General features: G+C 38.1%; 1 non-coding gene across 1 annotated transcript; it reads right to left on the reverse strand.

The window, feature by feature from the left end:
* Positions 1–18,253: 18,253 nt before the first annotated feature.
* TRNAW-CCA (transfer RNA tryptophan (anticodon CCA)) lies at positions 18,254–18,325 on the reverse strand. Its single transcript has one exon. It is a non-coding gene; the product is annotated as a tRNA-Trp (tRNA).
* Positions 18,326–21,919: the final 3,594 nt, after the last annotated feature.

A 21,919-nucleotide genomic window follows, 5' to 3' on the forward strand; every position in this document is an offset into this window, starting at 1 on the left:
CTCTAAGTCTAAAAGAAGACATACACCCCATTGTTGATAGCAGCACAATTTAAAATATCTAAGACATGGAAGCAACATAAATGTCCATTGACAGATGAATAGGTAAATAAAATGTGGCATCTCTCTATGCATCTATCTATAAAATAGAATATTACTCAACCATAAAAAGAATGAAATAATGCCATTTGAAGCAACATGGATGGATCTAGAGATTATCATACTAAATGAAGTAAGTCAGAAAAAGACAAGTATCACAGCACTTATATGTGGAATCTAAGAAAGTGATACAAATGAACTTATTTACAAAACAGAAACAGACTCACAGACATAGAAAACAAATTTATGGCTACCAAAGGGTAAAAGCTGGGGGAAGGGATAAATTAGGAATCTGGGATTAACTGATGTGTGTATGTATGTTAGTCACTCAGACATGTCCAACTCTTTGCGACCCTCAACTGCAGCCCGTCAGGCTTCTCTGTCTGGAATTATGCAGGCAAGAATACTGCAGTGGGTAGCCATTCCCTTCTCCAGGGCATCTTAATTCAACTATACTTTAATTTTTAAAATTCATCAAAAAAAAACCCCATAAGTTTCTTAGTTTCTTCCTTGTTTCCTTCATATAGAGACTCCAAAAGATGACAAAAAGATCTTTTTTTAAATCTCATGATCTTTATAGAAGGAACTCTAATTTGCTTCAGTTGTAATCATACTAATCTCTATCCCCTACAAAAAAATAGAAGCAACATATTAGAGTGCCAGGGTAAAGACAGAAGCAAGATGTTATTGAAAGTGGAGATGGCAAAACTACTGAAATTAATTCAAAGAACTCAAAAATTGCAGCATTTTGGGAGTAATTAGTGGGGAGATGAATACCTTGTGTACACTTCAATGGCTATACAGGGGATCGATATCACAACAGTTGATGCACATAAGAATGATTCCTGGTTCTCAACAGAAGGTAGATTTCATGCAATATCTTCTGTTGAAGAAGAAAGGTCAGAGTTGCATTCTTTAGGAAGATTTTGATATCAATGTTTAAAGTGAGGGAAAGTTGAGGTACTTAAAGCCTTGGGTAGCTGAAAACTCATGTAAGAACTCACTTTCCTGGGATAAATAAAATACTTGATAATAAGACTATGACCTCCACAGCTTTTGTCATTAAATTGTTGATCTGGGATATCTTTGGAAGGGATATAGCTGAACTGGGGAGGAGTAATAATTAATTATGTTTACTCAGAAAGTGTCATGCTGTCCATGTTTTTACCAAAAGGCTATGCATCTTATCAAGAAATTTTAAGTGCCTAGACTTCATTGCAACATATTAAGGAATCAGAAAGCAAGATGTCAGAACACTCAGATAAAAAAAGGGAGAAGGCTTTCTGTATAAACAGATGAAGCAGACAAACCTCATTTTTCAGAGCTTCATGTGCCCACTTAAAAATTTGGTCATAATGACCCAGAGGTTACAGTGAACACAAATGAGTATATAATTTTTAAACCACGTATAAGTCTCGCAAACAATCCTGATACAATAGAAACAGATTCCTGTACAATATAAAAGAAAACACTGTGGAGTCTTCAGAATTGGTTCAACTCAGCCAGAACAATGTTGGTGGAGAGATGTGGAATGGAATTGATTAGGCACTATTTCACCAGTTTTAATGTCTCTTTTGCTCATTTATTAGTGAGAGTCATTGTTATGAAAATTTTATAATGCATCTTTAAAATATTTGTTTCATATATTTATGCTTAAATAGATTTATAGTAAGATGAATTGGGTTCTCTTTCCATAGTGTACTTTCTAATACATGTTTTGTAATTTTCTAGATCAATAATCAGCAAACTTTTCTGTAGAATGTCAGGTAGTCATCATCAATAAATAGTTCTGAGCAATTAGACATATAAGACAAAAAAGAAAAAAAAACAGCTTAATGTAAAATAACCTTTCAGAAAAAAAGTATAAGAATTTGAGAATCGAGGCCTAGACAAAGAGTTCTTAGACTTGACAACAAAAGCATGATTCATTAAGGAAATAAGGATAAAATGAATCTCATCAAAATTACCAACTTTGGTTCTGTGAAACACCCTGTTAAGATGATACAAAAACATGATATAGAGTGAGAAAGAATGTTTTCAAACAATATATCTAACAATGAACTGACATCTAGAATATAAAGGAATATTAAATTTTCAACAATTAAAAAAGTCAATCTAACTAGAAAATATGCAAAAGACATGAATAACTATCTTACATAAGATAACATACTGATAGCAAAAATAAAAAATACATAAAAGGAAATAAAACTATTACAGAAATACAAATGAAAACTACAATGAGACATCACTGTTACATATCAGAAGGGGTAAAATAAAAAATCGTGAGAACATCAAATGTTGGCATAGGTGCAGAGAAACTGGATCATTCAAACTTTGCTTATGGAATTACAAAATAAGCAACTTTCATTTTATAGCAACTCTGGAATACAATTTGACAGTTTCAAAAGAAAATCAAATTTTCAGCTGCAAAAGACCCAGCAGCTGTACTCCTGGGCATTCATCCCAGATAAATGAAAACTTAGGTTATCTTTTAAAAAAAATCTCTAGCAAGCATCCAAAGCAGCTTCATTTGTAATAGCCAAAAGCTGGAAACAACCAAGATACACTTCAATGTGTAAATGGTGAAATAAATTACAGTGTGTGTATATATATATACACAATGGAACACTATTCAACAACAGAAGGAATAAAATAAAAAGAAGGAAATCAACAAATTAGAGGAATCTCCAGAAAAACAGTAGGTGAAAAAAGCCCATTCCAAAGGTAACATACTGTATGATTCCATATATATAACATTCTTAAAAATGACAAAACTATAAAAATGAAATTAATGGTTTCTAGGGCTGAAGGAGAGGTTTGGAGCTGGGAGAAAAATACATGTGGCTATAAATGAGCAACATGAGGAATCCTTTTCATGATTAAACTTTTATTTACATTACTTTATCCACTTTATCCTTATGATATTGTACTATGTGTTGAAAGATGATACCATGATAAAATGGGATACAGGCTAACTGAGATATCTCTATACTTTTTGTTACAACTGCATATGAATTTAAAATTAGCTCAAATTAAAGAGCGTAATTTTCATGAAAAGAGTTTAATTTTTAAAAGGACATAACTATATCTGGCTTTGCAGGCCATAAGATCTATGTTGTAACTACTCATCTCTGTCCACATGATGTTTAAGTAGCCATGGATAGCAAGTAAGTAGATGAACACATCTGTATTTTACTAAAATGTTTTCAGGTAAACAGAGAGCAGGATGGATCTGTCATACAGCCTATAATTTGCAGACCTTGGCCCTCAGTTAAATAATCCCTATAAAAATGATCAATTGTTACACTTAAAAAGCATCACATAACCATGTCTTAACCTACAGCCATGCTGCAATTAATGAGATAGTTCCGAAACCTGAAAATCATACTTAACTCAAATTTTCTTACTATGAAGTTAAGATTTAAAATCATACTTAACTTGCATTTTTAATACTGTAAAGGGAAGATTTCTATCACAGCAGACTCATGATATCTTTCCCATTTATGTAATCAGTTCAGTTCAGCCTCAGTCGTGTCCGACTCTTTGCGACCCATGAATCGCAGCACGCCAGGCCTCCCTGTCCATCACCAACTCCCAGAGTTCACTCAGACTCACGTTCATTGAGTCAGTGATGCCATCCAGCCATCTCATCCTCTGTTGTCCCCTTCTCCTCCTGTCCCCAATCCCTCCCAGCATCAGAGTCTTTTCCAGTGAGTCAACTCTTCACATGAGGTGGCCAAAGTACTGGAGCTTCAGCTTTAGCATCATTCCTTCCAATGAAATCCCAGGGCTGATCTTCAGAATGGACTGGTTGGATCTCCTTACAGTTCAAGGGACTCTCAAGAGTCTTCTCCAACACCACAGTTCAAAAGCACCTTTATGTAATAGGTTGGCCAAAATGTTCTTTTGGGGTTTTCTCTACCATCTTACAGAAACATCTGAACATATGTTGTGGTAAACCCAATGTTTACACTGCAGGTGCTTTATCACTGCTCTAGTTTCAAATTCTTGAAAAATCCCTTCTCTGTCCTCTGCCATCATGTGTTTAATTCCCCCTTCTTTCTTTCCCCCAATTTCAGTGGTCTCTCTTTCCTCCCACTCTTAATAATTAGATTGAAACTTATTTTGTTAAGTTCTTCCCTGTCTCTGTTACCTACCTAGTACTATTTCCCACCCATAATCCTCACTTTTCCATCAACGCAAAGAACAACTCTCTCCAGGATAGGCCATCTGTGAAGAATGGGTGAGAGGAAAGAAATGCACTCCCAAAATAAGAATTCTCATTAATGGTTGCTGCTGCTGCTGCTGCTAAGTCGCTTCAGTCGTGTCCGACTCTGTATGACCCCATGGACTGTAGAGGGTGGTAAACTAGACAAACACTGATACACTAATCATTTTTCTCATGCTTCCCATGATTGTGTTTGGATTAGCTTTGACATACTCCTCTAGTTAAGGCATGGGTCCCCAACCTCCAGGATCTAATGTCTGATGAACTAAGGTGGAGCTGATGTAATAATAAAAGAAATAAAGTATACAAAACATGTAATACACTTCAATTATACCGAATCCATTCTCCTCTTCCCCAGTCCATGGAATTATTGTCTTCCACAAAACTCACCCCTGGTAGCTAAAATGGTTGGGGACCACTGATTTAAGGTATCACTAAGCCAGGGTAAGCAGTTCATGGAGCACTCTTTTAAAAGTGCTTTGCTGCAAAATGTCACACATAAGATACATTAGAACAAATTCATCTGAAACACTTGGATTGAGAAGGTAACCGATTACACATTCAGAAGAGGGCAAGGAGGTTTAGTTTAGTTTTTTTTTTTTTGCTTTGTTTTTATATAAAAGCTTTCCCTCTGTGAATCCCAGAAATCTAGCCATGAAGGACACTGGGTAATTATTTTGAATGATGACCCCTGAAATTCCTTCCTACATATTACAAGCCTGACTCTCACCCTGGACCCTTTGGCAGTACACATTTTCATCCATCTTGAAACAGAATGCCCTAAACTGATGAAAGAGAAATGAAGCAATCAAATAATGCCTGTCAGAAGGCGAAATAGGCACGGCATATTTCTCCTCATTACTGCGTATTATGAGAGCTAATGGCAGAGATGAATATCTCTAGTCAGAGCCACTTATATAGGAATTTACATTTAAAAGTAATTGAGGTAGATCATAATTGGTTGATTAGGTGTTCTCAACTCCTCAGGCCCTTTTCAGACTTCAGCTACATGATACATACCAGGCTTTCAGAGGGCCAATTTGTGTGAAAGGAAATGTAATTTGTCCCTTATAAAATATCAAGTTGGAAAATGTTATCACCTTCTTCACATCTTCCCAGACCAGTTATTGTCTCCCACTGTAGGAGTCATCAACTACCATGGAGAGAGTAATTGACATGAAAATATAAATTATGGAGTTGAACCCAAATCTAACTCTAACTTGTATGAGTCATTTCACAAACTGATTTTAGAAAAAGACACCCATGTTATTTTATTAATCTTAGTAACCACAATTCTCCATGCCATATTAGTAGTGAGATCATTATATCCCCCTTGGAGTTTTTCTCTTAAATTATATGATCTCCTATAGGCTTTATGGAAAGTGGGGGATCAATTAGGCTTTTCTTTTTTCTTTCTCTTATCAGGAAAAAACAAAAAGTATCTCTTCAGTCCTTGAGGGGTTTCTCCATGGCTTAGCAGGTAAAGAATCCACTTGCAATGCAAGAGCACAGGAGACAAGTTTGATCCCTGGGTCAGGAAGATTCCCTGGCAGAGGAAAGGGCAACTCACTCCAGTATTCTTGCCTGGAGAATCCCATTGACAGAGGAGCCTGGGGGCCACAGTCCCAAGGGTTGCAAAGAGTCAGATACGACTGAGCACAGCACAGAGTTCAGCTCAGTCCTCTACTGCTTTGCTTTTGGCTGCCAGAAAGCTCCTCCGTAAATTATGGGATCTATCCAGCCCCAGATAGGAAGACAGTTTACTGCTGAGACAACACTACAGGGATCTGAGACCCACACTGATGATCACTGAATCTCCAAGGAAGACAATATCAACTCCTTAATACCAAAGTCAGATCAAGGTGCCTGCACAGAACTCAAACTCATATTGCTTAGCTCTTCCAATTCACATTCACATCAGCAGACTTGCAGCGCATATAGGACAGGAATGGGGCGGGTGTCTGTGTTCTGAACCTTACGGGTCCAGAATTCCTAACTCCCTGCCATCCCCAGAGAGTCATACGTAGAAGCCAATCAGATTTTTCTTCTCACAACTGCAGCTCAATAGGGCTGGTCATACCCATTTTCTAGATAATAGGTCCACTTTTTTAATGGAGGATATCTTGAGTAATTCACAGATTACCTATCCTTCTAAGAAAAACTTCTTCCAAGCAATTCCAGGTTATTTTTTCTGCTTTCTTTGCTTAGAAAACTGGGGAGGGGAATCTACCGATGTAGTTTCTGTGAGGGCAATTTGCCACAGTACTCATAACATTATTTCAAGGAAATACTGTTCCCCTTCACCAACATGTCCCAGAAGTCTCCTGTGCCTTGTTTGGTGCTTTATTAATCCAAGCTACTTGCATATTTATTTATATTCCATTCGTTTGAAAATTTGAATTCATTTATTATTTTTTATCTCTGCTTCACTATCTTTATAAACGAAAGTCAACAAAGAGCTTCTCCAACCTAACACTTACTGATATTATGGTTGTCACCATGAGACTTCCAGGCAGGAGTTGTATCAATTCATTCTTCTCTCCATGATGTTTGGCATATTGCCTGATACATTTAAGATGTTTACTCATCGTTAGCAAAAATCATTTATGAATGGATGAGAGGAAAGAATGGAGAGAGGAAACAAGAGAGGAAGGGATGGAGGGAAGATGGCAGGAATGAAAGCAGCAAAGGAAGAAGAGTGGATGGAAGACAAGGAAGGAGGAGGGATGGAAGAAGGGAGGGAGAGAGGAAAGAAGCCATAATGATTTATGCCTTTGGGTCAAGTCATTATAGTATCTGGGCATCTTCTGATCAAAACTAAAATAAATTCTGAGAAGTAAGAGTGATTATATCATTAGTCACAAAGACTTTGCTGAAAAATTCTTTATCTGATTTCTTTGTAGTGACAACCTGAGAAATGGGGATACCAGTAAGTAAACATATGTAATTGACACTCAGGCATGGTGGAAGGAAAGGATGACTGGCAGGTTACAGTACAGGGACTTTTGTACAACTAAGATCTGCAGATTCCAGAAGCAGGGATGAATGTGAAAGAGTAAGGAGAGCTAAAAGGTCACAAAAGACAAATCACTGATAACTCTTTGTATTAGAGTTCTCTAGAGAACTCTAAGAGAGATAGATACATTGGTAGATAGAGACAAACAGATAGGAGAAAATTTATTACAGAAATTAGCTCATATGGTTACAGAGGCAAAGAAGTCCCACAGTCTGTCACCCATAAGTAAGAGAATCAAGAAAGTCTGTGACATAATTCAGTCTGAGGCCAGATGTCCAAGAACCAAGGGGCTGCCGACGTAAGTCCCAGAGTCCAAAGGCCCAAGAACCAGAGTCTCGGCTGTCCAAGGGAGTTTTTTGTTCAACAGGAAGCAGGGGTGGGGGAGTGGATGCACCCTTCCTCTGCCTTTTGGTTCTGCTTGAGCTCCCATTGGATTGGATGAGGCTTGCCCACATAAGAGTGTATCTCTTTACTCAGTCTACTGAGTCAAATACTATTTTCTTCTAACAACTCCCTCACAGACACACCTAGAAAAAAGTATTTCATCAGCTATCTTGATATCCCATAGCCCAGTTAAGTAGGCACATAAAATCAACCATCTCACTCTTTCTTTTATCAGCCAGTTTACGAATGTTAGGCTCAGAAGCAGCCTGTTCATCACTCACAGTATTTATCACACAATGCAACTTGTCAGCTTCTATAAGGTGGAAAGAAGCAATGGAAAAGAGAAATCATTTAAGGGGAGGACCAGACTTGGAATCAGAAAACCTGGTTTGGGGAGTGCCTACTCTACTTCCTAAGCTGTCTGTTAACTTATCTGAATGCTCAAAATGTGCATAATCATAACAGCCCTCCTGGGGTTGTTGTAAGGACTGAAGGAGAGACAATTTACCTGAAGCCTCCTAATGAATGATAAAGCACTAGGCAGATTCAAAGAGGTGGTTTTGTTGCGCAGAGATAATTGAGACTAAAACCACTTTCAAGAGAACAACTGCAAGTTTTCACACCTTGATCTCCTATGTGTAATTTGGAAAATTACAGTGTATGGTTACTTCTGAAACAGAGGAGCTAACTACTTGTCTTTGACTTTCAAGGATATTGGATGAAATTTGAAACCATAGGGGCACAAAGAATTAGCTTGGGAAAGGAGCAGAAATAATAGCTCTCTACTGATAAGAGCAAATACATTTTAACTCTGAAATTCCCCACTGTGAGAAAATACCATAAAATTCTCTTTGCACAGGTAATGCATTGGTTATGAACCAGAAACCACTGTATATCTCAATTGCTGAAAAATAACACTTTGGAGACACCACTACACTACTTTCCTCTATTCTAAAAGAAAAGGTAGTTGATATTTAAGGTGGAATAGGGAATACGTCTTGTTTCTCTTTAATTCTCACAATAAGTCTATTAAAACCTAAACAAACAAACAAAAACATGTATCATCTGAGCTTTTGGAAATTAAAAGACCAATCTCACACAAGTTTTCCTGAAATGAAACTTTTCGTATATTTACATACCTCTTCATTGTTACTTAATCACCAGTTGTTAAATGCTTCCACTGAAATTTATTAACAGATGTTGGGTACTGGTAACATCAACATTCAGTATACCCTGGCACAGAGTAGATGCTCTGTAAACCTTTTGTGCATGTGTGCTAAGTCTCTTCAGCCTTGTCTGACTCTTTGCTACCCCACGGACTGCAATCCCCCAGGCTCCTCTGTCCATGGGATTCTCTAAGCAAGAACACTGGAGTGGGTTGCCATGTCCTCCTCCAGGAGATCTTCGTGGAATCAAACCCATGTATCAAACCCTGGAATCAAACCCATGTCTCCTGCGGCTCCTGCATTGTAGGCAGATTCCTTACCTCTGAGCCGCTGGGGAAGCCTCTGTAAACCTTAGCTACAGAAATAAACCAAGCCCTAGCATATAAGTGCACAAACCCATATCAGCCTGCTTTATTACTATAGTGCAGGTAAATTTTATATTTGACTCCATAATATGTCTCTACTTGTTTGATTCTAAAGACAGAGTTCTCCTAAATCTTCAAAACAAATTGGCTTTCTAGAAAGATAGCTGTGACTGCCACGTGGACCATTCCATGTGCTCAATCCAAAAATTAAGACCATAAGAATTGGTATAAAAATAGACATTTTGGCAATCATTTTTTCTCCTGATGATGATTTCATCTCACAAATGAACTCATTTAGTGACTTGAATCATGTAACTAAAACATCAGACTATAGTCAACCAGATCTTTTTCCTAATATAATCTACTTCAACCAGGAACAAATGAGCACAGAGAATCCGGGCTTATTCCTGGAGATAAATAAGAAATAACACAGTGTATTGGCCCAAAAGGAAAATGCAGAAGAGAGACAACTGAAAACTCATCTTCTGGATGAATCACAATCTGCCCTAACCTTTGTCCTGTTCAGCCTTCCACTTGCATAGGATTATGCATTGGGAAAAATCTTAAAGATACATTCTTAATGGGGCACCCTGTTCCATGTAAGCCCTGAGAGATTTAGCTTCATGATTTCTACTTGGGGCTCACACTGATCTTGTAGGAACTAGTAAAGGCCCCTTTGAGGCAATGTCATTGTCCCATCTGCGGGCATAGAGTTCACTGGTACACCAGCTCCCCTTGATCGAGGCTAGACAAAATGAACATCATCCAGGGGTGCAGTGATGGGGTAAACCACTGCTGCAGACATAGTATTATGTTATATTATTTAGAGCTTCATTCTAGTTGCTTCCCCTTCTCTATCCTGGGACTTCTCTATTCCACTATACTGTATCATTGCCTCAAGTTCATGTGATTTCTTAGGATAATCTCTCCAAAATCATAAGCATGGTTGGAAGAGGAAGTGTTTCCAGTATTTGAAGGAATTTATGAGTCAAATAAATATGGAATGAAGCAAACTCTACCTCTAAACAGATAGGAGACCTTGAGCAAGTTCCTTAGCATCTCTGTGTCTTCTATCCCTTCATTTAGAGACAGTGATGTTGTGACGATGATGAAATGAGATGGCTATTCCAGAGTGTACAGCACACTGTCTAAATATAATGAGGTACCCAATCATCAATGTTTTCTTTCTTTTATTATTATTTTTTTCCTATGCCAATTCACAACTCCACATCCTTAGAAATTTCATCCAGTTACATTCTGGAGAGGTGGAACTTTACAAATTGAAGATTGATGTTTCTGTAAATGAAACAAATTCCTCAGTCCAAAATTATCAGTACACATTCACTGGCATTTTATGTGTTTAATCCCATTTACTCATTTCAGAAGACTGTGGCAGATATCAGCATTCTTCCTTTGACAATGCTATTGAAGCTGAGACTCAGAAGAGTTAAACATTTGGCCATAATCTCTCAAATTTGTTTTCTAAATATAAGTGAAATATTAATAAGTGAAATATTTAGGAGGCAGATTTGTAGGAATTCTTATGTAACACTAAGTCTGAACTGTATTCCAAGCAGTATTCCTCAAAGTAGTGAAAGGTTGTTGCTAAAACACGAAAGATGCCTCCGGAGGAGAAGAATTCAATCTGGGGCCAGAGACAAGGCTTGATTGCTCAGAGTTTTTGTGTAATAGAGTTTTCAGTTCAGTTCAGTCACTCACTAGTGTCTGACTCTTTGCAACACCATGAATCGCAGCATGCCAGGTCTCCCTGTCCATCACCAACTCCCGGAGTCCACCCAATCACATGCCCATTGTGTTGGTGATGCCATCCAACTCATCCTCTGTCATCCCCTTCTCCTCCTGCCCTCAATCTTTCCCAGCATCAGGGTATTTTCAAATGAGTCAGCTCTTTGCATCAGGTGGCCAAAGTTGGAGTTTCAGCTTCAACATCAGTCCTTTCAGTGAGCACCCAGAATTGATCTCTTTTAGGATGGACTGGCTGGATCTCCTTGCAGTCCAAAGGACTCTGAAGAGTCTTCTCCAACATCACACTTCAAAACCATCAATTCTTTGGCACTCAGCTTTCTTTATAGTCCAACTCTCACATCCATACATGACCACTGGAAAAACCATAGTCTTGACTAGACGAACCTTTGTTGACAAAGTATAAAATAGATTTTTATTAAGTATAAATGGGATAGAGAAAGCTTCTGACATAGACATCAGAAGGGGGCAGAAAGAGTACCCCCTTGCTAGTGTTAGCAATGGAGTTATATACCTTTTAATTAGTTATTACAATGAATCAAAAGAATGTCTCAAGTTTGTGAAAATTTTACCAGACCCACTCCCACAATTTACATTTTAGGATAACAAGATTAGAATTTAACAATAGAAAGATCCTACCAGACCCATTCCCATAATACACATTCTAAAATATTAGGATTAGTCAGAAGGTTTCCAGGAAGGAGAAACTGTCCTCAAGCAGGATACATTGTTGTTGTATAATCCCTAGTATAGAGTTTAAACTGATTTGTGCAACTGACTAAGACTAAGGAATGTAGCGGAGAAGGCAGTGGCATCCCACTCCAGTACTCTTGCCTGGAAAATCCCATGGGCAGAGGAGCCTGGTAGGCTGCCGTCTATGGGGTCGCTAAGAGTTGGACATGACTGAGCGACTTCACTTTCACTTTTCACTTTCATGCATTGGAGAAGGAAATGGCAACCCACTCCAGCATTCTTGCCTGGAGAATCCCAGGGACGGGGGAGCCTAGTGGGCTGCCATCTATGGGATTGCACAGAGTTGGGCATGATTGAAGTGATTTAGCAGCAGCAGCAGCAGTTTATATTTAGTAAAGTTCAAGCTTTCAAATGTGTGACAAATATGTCATGTGGACTCTAAAATATTGCTGTGAACCAGCAAAAGGCAATTCAGAGTTTCAGGTGTTGGAAATGTACTGAGACATATATTTTAGAATCTGTGCTACCAAAAGGACATCTTGAGGGAACAAATAGATCTGTTTTCCCTGAAGCTTGCCTGGTCTAGCCAGCAAGATGTGATCTGCTGAATGACAAGACTTGTTTCTATAAACTAAAAAAAGTTAGAAAGGATCATTAGTGAGTAGAAGATTGCCAAGTTTCCATTCCAGATCTCCAACTACATACAACAAATGCTGAAAAGGAAACCATTGATTGGTACCCTGGTGAAGGCACTCTCAAAACTCAAGGAAAAAACAGAAAATTCTTTCCACTTCACCCCCAAAAGGCATCCCAACTCAGTGAGCTGAGAAGCAAGTTGGAGAGCCAGTACCTTTAAAGGACCCATTCAGTTCAATGAATGATCCTGGTGGAAAGACCTACAGTCTAAAGACTTGAAGTTCACGGTTCACGTATTGTTGAAGCCTGGCTTGGAAAATTTTGAGAATTACTTTACTAGCATGTGAGATGAGTGCAATTATGTGGTAGTTTGAGCATTCTTTGGTGTTGCACTTCTTAGGGATTGGAATGAAAACGGACCTTTTCCAGTCCTGTGGCCACTGCTGAGTTTTCCAAATTTGCTGGCATATTGAGTGCAGCACTTTCACAGCATCATCTTTTAGGATTTGAAATAGCTCAACTGGAATTCCATCACCTCCACTACCTTTGTTCGTAGTGATGCTTCCTAAGGCCCACTTGACTTCACATTCCAGGATTTCTGCCTCTAAGTGAGTGATCACACCATTGTGATTATCTGGGTTGTGAAGATCTTTTTTGTACAGTTCTATGTATTCTTGCCACCTCTTGTTAATATCTTCTGCTTCTGTTAGGTCCATACCATTTCTGTCCTTTATCGAGCCCATCTTTGCATGAAATGTTCCCTTGATATCTCTAATTTTCTTGAAGTGATCTCTAGTCTTTCCCATTCTATTGTTTTCCTCTACTTCTTTGCACTGATCACTGAGGAAGGCTTTCTTATCTCTCCTTGCTATTCCTTGGAACTCTGCATTCAAATGGATATATCTTTCCTTTTCTCCTTTGCTTTTTGCTTCTCTTCTTTCCATATTCACAGCTATTCCTAAGGCCTCCTCAGAGAGCCATTTTGCTTTTTTTCATTTCTTTTTCTTAGGGATGGTCTTGCTCCCTGTCTCCTGTACAATGTCATGAACCTCCATCCATAGTTCATCAGGCACTCTAACAGATCTAGTCCCTTAAAATTTATTTTTCCCTCTCACTGTATAATCATTAGGGATTTGATTTAGGTCATACCTGAGTGGTCCAGTGGTTTTCCCTACTTTCTTCAATTTAAGTCTGAATTTGGCAATAAGGATTTCATGCAATATGGCAGTAAGGAACTCTTCTTTTCACAGCCTGGCATGCTGCAGTCCATAGGGTTGCAAAGAGTTGGACACAAATGAGTGACTGAACTGACTGACTTGACTAAATACCTGGACATCAGCTTACAAATGGAGTTCACCAAAATCACCATCCTTTTGTATCCTGGGTTTGGAGATGAACGGTGGTTACTGCTAAAGGCAGGCAAAATAAGCCACAGACAGATGATGAAATATTTTCATAAATGAGACGGACTGCAGTGGGCATTGGCAGAATATGACTTTCAATTTCTGGAGTGTATGATAGTTGGCCTAGGTTGAATGTAAGTCATCCCCTTCGGAAATTGTAACTTTAGGTTCTTCAATAATCAGTACATGGAATTTACCTGGCCTATATGCCAGGTAATTTTTTAAAATTCATTATCTATCACATTTTTATAATATTGTATTATCAAAAGTGTGAAACATAAAAAATTGAAAGAATTTTGTAGTAAACTTGTATGCCCACCACCTACACTCTAACGCTAATGTCTTATTATTTTACTATCTACTCAGTCTTTTATCTATTCATCAATCCATCTTATTTGTGGTGCACTTCAAAGTTAATTTCAAAGGTCAGTCGATTTCATCATAAACTATACATATTTATATAACTGAACTAAGTATTTGATTATAGTTTTCTTCTGACATAAAATTTGAGTACAATAACGTCCATATGTTGCACTTTGACAAATGCATACATCTCTGTAATACAAAACCCTATCAAGATATTGAACATGACCATCATCCAAAAAAGATTTCTCATATCTCTTTCTAATCAAATTCCACCCAGGTGGCTTCAAAGGCAACCATTATTTCAATCAGTTTCTACCATATACTAGTGTTCCTGTTCCTGATCTTTGTATAAATGGAATCAGACAGAAGGTATTCCCATGTAAGTTTTCATCTTGTTCATGTTATTTTTCAGGTTTATACATATTGTTGATTTGATATTAATTTACTCTTTTTCACTACTGAGTATTATTTCATTCTGTGCACATATCTGTTATTTGATACCTGGACTGTTATGGTTTTTTGAGTAAAGCTGTTAATGTTCTTTCATAAAAAGAAGGCAATGGTATATAGATAAGTCTGCCCCCAAAGGGAGGGCTATGTTAAGACTGACATTGTTTAGAATTTCTACAACATAATGATAAAAGCAGACCAACTTTATCCCCTTTTATTCTTGTTTTTAAATTCTTCACATGCAATGCATTCACTACTGCCTGCATCTGAGTTGTTCTCACTATCTATCACGCCCCACCCCCATCAACAGCTCACTAAGACTGTGTTCACTTGGTTCACATTTATTCGTCTATTTCTGGTGTAGAGTCTGGCACACCTGTGGCTCAACAAATGTTTATTAATTTGCTAAATGTATGACTTACCATTGACAGTGATAGATAAAAGCAGTAGAATTCAAGTGAGCTTTCTTGTTTCTAAAGCTTCTCTTAAAGCCCACTATATTTCTATGCTAAAATAAATATGCCAAAATATAAGTAAATGTTTTTACTCTCATGAAAATACTTATTAAAAAGTCTCCTGGAGGTTTTGATTTTAGTCTGTTAGGCAAACCATGTCTTATGTCATGATACTTGGCATTAGTTTAAAGTAAATGACATATTGCCACTGTTCATTGAAATTTAAAATGTATACACATTGAGTCCTTTCTAACCACTTAACTTCAGTTCTAAACAAACAGCCAACATTCATTTTTATGTGATTTTCAAAGGAGTTTGCACCTGTGCGAATAAATGGCTTAAGATTGATCAATTTACTTTGGAATATTGTTTGCTTATTTTCAAGGCTGTTTTTACAAGTGAGAAAGCCAATTTAAAATGTCACCACATCTATGAACAAACCAAAAATTGTCTTCTTGAGATTATACTGACTCTTAAATGTGTATAGATAAACAACTAGCGATTTATTTGTAATTAGTATTCTTTTGTATTTGCAATCCTAATTTCTTGCATTATCTTGACCTCCCACTTGTGGTTTTTCGACAAATAAATGATGTTATGGTCATGTTTTATTGAGGGAAATGACTAAAACTGCCCATTAAACGCACAACTGCTATTTCCTTGGAATCAGTACAAAATTATTTCTGAAGATTTAAAAACAAAAGTTAGCATTTAATTCTTTCTAAGATCAAAGGCATAATTACCAATGCTGGAAGCAAACAATCAGTCCTTCAGACTCAATCTCATTATTTCCTATTTGTGTGAACTCAGGAAATTTACTAAATTTCTCTGTACTTTAGCCTCCTTTGGAAAGAGCGGCCAAATACTTTGAGCCAAACTCACAGGAAGGTTGTGAGGACCAAATGTGTTTTTGTGCAGACCACACTGAGTCCACAAGGACAGCTGAGTTTAGAAGTCAGAGCCTCTATCTCTCTCAGTCCTCTGTGCCCAGCAATCTGTCTTCAACCTTTACAACCATGATATAAATTATGGTGAGTATTTTAGAGACAATGCCACTGAGGCTCTGAAAGATTGATACAGGATTACAACTCTGTCTCAAACATCATCTCGAACTTCACATACCCTTTCCCTGGTCATTACACTGTAGCTTAAAAGGATATGTCTGGCAATAAGCAAGGTCAAGCTCTGCTGGCTGTTCAACTACTGCAAATTCAACAAAGAATTTTACTGCATTTAATAAATATTTCATATAAAGATCTGACACAAATTCTCCTATCTCAAGTTTCACTTAAAAATTTAAGAAGTAAAGTTATTTAGAATAGTTTATCCCTTTCAATAAACTAAGAAAACTGACTTCCCCTGAAGTGAAATATGTGAAAACTGCCTGAACATTTGAAATTTAAGACCTACTCCATTATCCATCTAGGCACCTGCATTTCACCAGCTCTGACTTGACAGACAAGATAAATTCTCCAAAATGCACTGATATATCTCTGAAGAACAGAAAATTCCCAGCTTCATCGAATGGGTTGTGTTACGCAATTTAATTTTTGTATGTCCACTTTGCCCCCTTAAAAGATAATACATCAACAGAGCAATATATTTACAACTGTAGTACTAAGAGTCATTGTTATATATGCTTCGCTGAGTCAAATTCAATGGTCAAAGGTGGAAGCTGAAAATAAATATTCAATCCCCAGGTGGGAAAGATAAGCAGTGAGGCAGAGAACTCCTGAATCATAAATCTTTGCCCTGTCAGACAGGCAGGGAGAACGTAAGCTAATGAGGTGTAAAAGGTACAAATCCATTTCTGGGTTACTATCTGTCTTCAGAATCATGGGTCAGAGATGCCCAGAGTAAGCTGGAACAATCTGTCGAGACAGTTCCTGCCACATTCCCTCATTCAAGGAGTGAAACTTCTAAGTAAACCTATTCATATCTAAGATAGTAGGAGCTCTGGGAGTCAGGATTTATGGCACATGGTTCTTATTTTTTAGGAACCAGGAATTTAATAAACGGGAGGAAAAAATTAAAATGTTTTAAACATCATCTAAATTAGAGTTTATGACTTAGAAACCATCTGATATCCTTCTATGATGAATTTTTTGTCTCCCACTTAGGCAACAGCTGTTTATGCACAGTGTATTTTTCAAGTAGCTCTTTCTATCTGTTTATTCTTTTCCAGGATAAGACAGATTTTCACCAAAATCATGTTTAGATGAATATGGAATTATCTCTGGGCTTCCCTGCTGGTAAAGAATCCACCTGCAATGCGGGAGACCTGGGTTCAATCCCTGGGCTGGGAAGATCCCCTGGGGAAGGGAAAGGCTACCCACTTCAGTATTCTGGCCTGGAGAAATTATCTCTAGTAGTGAATGTATGTGTCCACATTATTTAAAACTCCTAACATGAGACCACCTACACTTGGGGTCAGGTTTTTTCATCTCTTCTGCGCCCTCCACCATCCACTCTTGAGTTAGAGTTGTTCCAGAAAACAAGAGTAAAGTGTAGACAGAGGTGACTTTATCAGTGTGCAAACTAGGCAGGCACGCTAAGAAGGGCCTCACTCTTGATTTAAAGCTTTGTTGTTTCTGTCTTGGAATTGCTACTGATTTAGCTTTGCACCTGTGTTTTGTCAATGAAGTCTGATGGGACAATGAGAAGATGACACAAGAGAAGAGATACACCCAAAATGCACATCTGCTGCCCTTCCTTGCCATCCTGCCTGGGTGTAGTGGTGCCAGTGCCCCATAAACTCAAAATTCTGATGGATCCATGATATGTGGGAACTCAGGGAGACTTGAAGGTTGTATAAGGTAGGCCTGTTCCTTTTATAATGGAGTAAGTGGGGTGCTGATAGCTCTGTGAGACTACACTTTCCATTCAAACCAAAACATGCTTTGAAGATAAAAAGACAACATCATTCTAAAAAACTAAACAGCTAAGGATTCCTATCATATATTTTCTTCAGTGCCAGCCAACTACATATGTAAAAATGGTGACACAGAAGGAGATGGGAACATAGGGAAGCCCATAGTTTATTCTGATTCTTCCCCATTACTTACTGTAAGTTAAATATGTTAATACAACATGCATGAAGTGAAGTGAAGTCGCTCAGTCGTGTCCAACTCTTTGTGACCCCGTGGACTGTAGCCTACCAGGCTTCACCATCCATGGGATTCTCCAGGCAAGAATACTGGAGTGGGTTACCATTTCCTTCTCCAGGGGATCTTCCCGACCCAGGGATCGAACCTGGGTCTCCCGCATTGGAGGCAGACGCTTTAACCTCTGAGCCACCAGGGAAGCAAAGTAAAACCAATTGTTAGTTTTGTGCAGTGTTTCTATTCTTCTGTTAAGAATGAAAAACATATGCATAAATGAATTAGAAAACATGAACAGTGTAATTTTGGTGAGTTCACCTATGAATGAAATATGCCTATGTTTTCATTAGTAACTAGTATTGCCCAATATAAAGCTGAAAAGTGTGTGCGTGCATGCTAAGTCGCTTCAGTAATGTCTCACTCTTTGCAACACTATGGATGGTAGCCTGCCAGGCTCCTCTGTCCATGGAATTCTCCAGGCAAGAATACTGGAGTGAGTTGCCAAAAGATAAAAGGTAAAGTCAGGCCAATAATTTAAAATTTTAATTTTTCTTTACATAGATGCTAAAATATCAAGATATGACAAGGTAAGAGAGATCACAAAAGAAAAGGAAAACAAGTCTTTATATTTTAGTGCCCTTAATGGCACTTTTACTTGCTTTTTTAGACACAATCTACATTTTCATTTTGCACTAGATTCCATGCTTTGCTTAGTTGACCCTGAATGCAGGACAATGTTTTAAATTATTAGTTATTAGGACAAAATATCATTCCTAGTAATAACTAGATCCAACAGAAATACATTGACTATAAAATAGATGATTTTGGTATAAAAAATCTTATATGGTCTTCCTCCTCCTTCCAAACTAGGTTCTATACATGTAAGTCAGTTGGTTTATTCTGCCCAGTTCATATTCCAAGTTCACTATACATTAAAAATTAACCCTCATTTAGAATACTGGTTAATCAAAATCAAGTACCAGGAAGCATCAGTACCTTTGTTTTCAAGGGTCTGAGGTAAATGAGTGTTACATGGTATCTGAACTCAGATCCTGATATATCATTTTACTGTTTTTCTCCTTTGCTAGGAACACAATGTTTCAGAAAACATTGAGTGAATCACTTTGTTTTCTAGATTCTTCCCCTTGGGACCACCTCTCTGGGAACCAAATTTCCGTGCTGTGATATGCTCATTACCCATAGAGCAGTCGTATGTAAATGTTCTAACCAGCAGCCAGTCATTCACTGCCAGCTATGGGAGGAAGTCAGCTTGAATATTTCAGCCCAAAGCTTTCAGTTGATGGTAGGCTTAGGCAGCTAACCACAGGCAGCACAAGAGAAATATCAAGTAAGTACTGTTACTCTTCCTAGAACTTTCCTGATTTCCGATCAAAATTATTATAGTTATTTAAATCCACTGAGTTTTGAGGCAATTTGTTATGTAACCATGAACAACCAGAACATCAAGTCTTGTAAACTTGAAAATAGCAGGTACAAAGTCCCATTTAAAGGCCCATACAGTTTCTACATTCTATACAAATAGGTTAAAAAAACAACAACATGGTGAACTAATTAGGAGAATTTTTCCGGAAAAGGTGTCATTTGATTCCACAAGACAAGAAACTTGTCAATCAAATTTTTAAGAGAAAAACTATAGGTATACACAATTAAATACATGCTAGAATCATTAAGAGAATTTTTCTCAATCAGCATGTTTGAGGTTTCATTATTCATGAGAGAAACATGTCATTCTTTCATAGTGAATTACTGCATGGTTACTTCGAAGAAAATAATCTAAATGAACACAGAAAATTTCCTCAAGGGTTGTTTATTAATTGCCATCTAACTATATCATTGTAGTCATAATGGAAGATTGAACAATTTTTCTTTCCATGGATTTTGTTGACCTCCTTGCCCTCTTTGTTAATATCAAAGAAGGACTTGCTTGATTACAATCTACTCGCCAGGAATCAGTAAAATTCTAATCTGAGCAACCACTATGTTTCTTAGAAAGTCTTTTGAGAACAGAATAAAGTGAGCAGAGAAGTAGAGCACACTGCTTGTTTGAACAGGGATGTATTCAATTCCCCAACTTGCAGGGTACTGAGATACCACAGAGATAAGCATGTAATCTCTTTATCTACTTCTAACAAGCAGAACTTTCTACCTTATTTGTAGGGATCATGTTCTCAGGCTTTACAGAAAAAAGGCAAGTTCAAAACCTTAAACAGCAACTGCAGCAAATACTAATTGAGAATGCAGCCGCAAAGGCTTACTCCTTGGTTTGTTTCATAAACTTGAACTCAGAATATCAAGGGGGCTAAGTGTTCATATACCTTGCAGTTGGATTACTGTGAGTTTCTTTTGCTCTTTGAAATCAATTTAGTCTACCAAATTTGGCTATAACACAAACATTTGTTGAGAAAACCTATATACCTCTATCTGTCTGATCTCTTAGAATTCTAGAATGTGAGAATTGGAAATAATAGTGAAGCTACAGCTCTGTGGTTTTCAGACTCTGTTCCATGGAACTCTCTAGTTTTTCATATGTTCCAGAAATTTGGTTTAGCATTTATGTGTAAAACATACATAATATATTTTCGAATTAAAATATGAATACTACACACATTAAAGATATCTACTGACTGTATCGGGCTTCCCTGGTGGCTCAGAGAGTAAAGAGTCTGTCTGCAGTATGGGAGGTTCGATCCTTGGGTTGGGAAGATCCCCTGGAGATGGAAATGGCAACCTGCTCCTGTATCCTTGCTTGAAAAATTCCATAGACGGAGGAGCCTGGCCGGTTATAGTCCATGGAGTCGCAAAGAGTTGGACAGGATTGAGCGACTTCACTTTCTTTCTTTTTTTTCCACTGAATGTATTAAAAACCTCAAAGCCTCCAAAGGGTGGGGTACTCTGCAGATCCCTCTTCTACCTGGGGTGTTTCAGAAGGCATCCTGGGGATCAGACTCATGACTATGAAAATTTACCCACATTCGGGTTCTGAGAGGAGACATGAACACTAAATGCAGTTAGGTATTATGTATGGCATCCTGGGTGAAAAAGAGGTACACTGGGCTCTTCTGAGCATGCTGAGTAGCAGTCTCAACAGCTGTGGGGCAGAGACCATACCCTTGACGTCCTGCCTTACAGTTTGTTGTTGTTGTTGTTGTTGTTGTTGTTGTTGCAGGTCAGACATTGTGTCAGAAAGTTTACACTGAAGTGAAGTGAAGTGAAGTCGCTCAGTTGTGTCCGACTCTTTGTGACCCCATGGACAGTGGCCTACTGGGCTCCTCCGTCCATGGGATTTTCCAGGCAAGAGTACTGGAATGGGTTGCCATTACCTTCTCCAAAAGATCTTCCTGACCCAGGGATTGAACCCAGGTCTCCCACTTTGTAGGCAGACCCTTTACCATCTGAGGCACAAGCAAAGCCCAAGCAATTTTTATGCTTAGAAAGGATCATTCCTTTTCTTCTGCCATGCCTTTAGGGTTGGGTATTTTGTTAGCTCTTAGAGTGGAGTTAGACTGGGTTTCTGGTTTGTTCTTGTGGTGATTACCCCAAGAATATCACAGGCTTCAAGATCCCTAGAGATGCTTTGAGTAGAGTAGGGGCTGGCTTTGCAGAGTTTTGATTAACGTTACTCTGAACTCAGGTTTAGACCTTTCCCTCACGATATGCTTCAGTAAGAGTCTCTTTTCCAGCTCCCCTGGAGGGACCTCACCGCTGCTTCCTGTTGACGCTCCTCAGCCTAATAGAGAGGAGCAGGGGAAAGTCCTGAGTGGCTGGTCTTGGGAAA

Source organism: Capricornis sumatraensis, chromosome 10 (genome assembly GCF_032405125.1).
Source record: "Capricornis sumatraensis isolate serow.1 chromosome 10, serow.2, whole genome shotgun sequence".
In the NCBI taxonomy this organism is placed as follows: domain Eukaryota; kingdom Metazoa; phylum Chordata; class Mammalia; order Artiodactyla; family Bovidae; genus Capricornis; species Capricornis sumatraensis.